Consider the following 2765-nt stretch of genomic DNA (forward strand, 5'->3'; position numbering starts at 1 on the left):
GGTTGCCTCGACCACCATCGGCACACGCTGGGCCCTGGTGCGGCAGCTTGCCTCGAGCACCATCAGCACACGCTCGGCCCTGGTGCGGTCGGTTGCCTCGAGCACCATCGGCACACGCTGGGCCCTGGTGCGGCAGGTTGCCTCGACCACCATCGGCAGCCTCGACCACCATCAGCACACGCTGGGCCCTGGTGCGGTCGGTTGCCTCGAGCACCATCGGCACACGCTGGGCCCTGGTGCGGCAGGTTGCCTCGACCACCATCGGCACACGCTGGGCCCTGGTGCGGGTGTCACGCCCTGGGCGGGCGCGCCAGGCACATCAGCCAGACCAGCAGGCGAGCCAGCAGCTAAGGCCCGCAGACCAGGCGTGCTGGCGGGTATCAGTGCGCAAAGCCTATCAAACGAGCTCCAAACGCCCGCCCATCTTGCAGGCCAACTCATGAGACCAAGGCCTGGCATTTGGGCTGCCCGCACCACATCCAGAAGGGCCCGAGGTGCTGGATACGCAAGGGAAGCTTCTGGAACCAGGCAGGATCAGCATCAGCATCCTGGCAGATTTGGTTGACCCTGAAAATCAGGAACCAGCATCTTGATTAAATGTAATCCCATGATTGTAGCCTTTATTTTAGGGATTTGCCATTAAGTTGTAGCTGGAGCCTCAACTATAAATAGAGGGCTGCTCCACCCTCATTTGTACACCATCAAACACTTCTGTTTCAGTGAATACAAGAGCATTTCCAGAATTCTGTTTTCCTATCCTGTTTCTCTTTAACTTGCGTAATCAGCCCTTCCCTTTGTTCTAGTGCCCGCACGCTTGTGTTTTAGGCTGACTTAGGCATCAAGGACGAGATTCCAAGCCTAAGGCCGCACGGATTCTGAGTCTAAGGTCGGAGCCCGTGACAGTTGGTATCAGAGCGAGTTCGATTCTGCGTGTTTGTGTTGTGCAGGTTAGATCGTGATTGAGGAGATGGCATCCCAAAGCGACGTTGCTAGCCAACAACCAGAGGCCCAGGAGCATGGGCGAGGAAGAGGCAAGAAAGCTTGTTCTAGAGATATCTGGTCTACCATGGACGGTAGGCTGGCCAAGGTGGAGGTGACCATAGGCGACATGGGGGAGAAGCTGGAGGAAGTAGAAACTCACATTGCATCGCTAGACTCCATGGGGGAGGAGATCCAAAGTGAGCTAGCAGCTGCTCTCAACAATGGCCTGGATGAGATCACCCGAAAGAATGAATCCTTGGAGGCGGAAGTTCTGACTTTGCGAGATGGCATGGAGGCCATGCGCCATGGCATGGAGGCCATGCGCCAGCGGATGGAGGAGCTTACCAGTGAGCTCGTTACTTGCAAGACTGCCATTGGGAATGGCATGTTTGCTGGAGTGTCCAGATCCAGATTGGATGTCCCCAAGCCTAAGGAGTTCAAGGGGACTAGGGCGGCCAAAGAAGTAGACAACTACCTTTGGGGTATGGAGCAGTACTTCCAGGCCATGGGCATGCAAGACGAGGCGATAAAGGTAAGCACCGCTGCTATGTATCTCACTGATGTAGCCTTATTGTGGTGGAGGCGCAGGTGTGATGATGTCAGGCGTGGGAACGCCAAGATTGGAACCTGGGCAGAGTTCCAAAAAGAGTTCAGAGAACAATTTTACCCGGAGTATGCCGATGATGAGGCACGGGCAAAGTTGCGCAGGTTGAGCCAGCAAGGGAACATAAGAGAGTATGTTCAAAAATTCTCTGAACTGATGCTACAGATCTCGGATCTAGGCGAGAAGGACGCATTCTTTGCTTTCATGGATGGGCTGAAGCCGTGGGTGAAGCATGAGCTACAAAGGAGGGGAGTTCATGACTTGGCTAAAGCCATGACCACTACCGAGGCGTTGATAGAGTTCAAGCCTCTGAACAAGTTCGAGTCTACCAAGCCCAAGGGTAAGGGCAGGGACGATAGGGACCGGAAGAAGCAGTCCAATGGGAAGGACCGTGACCGGGAGTCCAAGGATGGAGACCGAGACCGTTCAACCAAGGATGGCGAGAGGAAGCCATCAGCAGGCAAGTGGAAAGCAAAGGGGGACCGAGAGCCACTAGCATGTTACCTATGTGGAGGGAGCCACATAGCACGCAATTGCCCGCAGAAGGGCAAGCTGGCTGCTGTAGACAGGGAGTCTGACGAGGAGCCAGAGTCAGGGGCAGCAAAGCTTGGGTCGTTGGTGCTCAATGCTGTCCAGAGTAAGGGGAGCCGCAAGCCAAAGGGCTTGATGTTTGCGGATCTGATGGTTGCGGGTCAGAAGGTGAGCGCACTGGTGGACACAGGTGCCTCACATCTTTTTATTTCAGGTGATGGAGCCCGGAAGCTCGGACTAAAGGTGCAGAAAGGGACTGGTACCATTAAGACGGTGAACTCCAAGGAAGTGCCAGCCATTGGAGTAGCACGGGGAGTGGAGTTGCAGCTTGGAGATTGGAAAGGCAAGGAGACCATTGAGGTAATACCCCTTGACGACTATGAGTTTGTGATTGGGTTGGATTTCCTTGTTCGGATTAACGCCCTCCTTGTGCCTTTTGCCGATTGTGTTTGCATCTTGGATGCACGGTGCCAATGCCTTGTACCATTGAGGAGAGGGTCTGGAGTTGGGTCACGGGTGGTGTCAGCCATCCAATTTGCCAAGGCGGTAAGTAGACAAGAAGACACCTTCTTGGCAGCCCTGAAATATGATGAGCCAAGGGAGAAGGAGACCGAGTCACCCTTGGAGGTGCTAAAGGTGCTGAAGACCT

The sequence above is a fragment of the Durio zibethinus genome, unplaced genomic scaffold, assembly GCF_047325235.1.
Source record: "Durio zibethinus cultivar Kanyao isolate XHJ-2024 unplaced genomic scaffold, ASM4732523v1 HiC_scaffold_3, whole genome shotgun sequence".
NCBI lineage: Eukaryota > Viridiplantae > Streptophyta > Magnoliopsida > Malvales > Malvaceae > Durio > Durio zibethinus.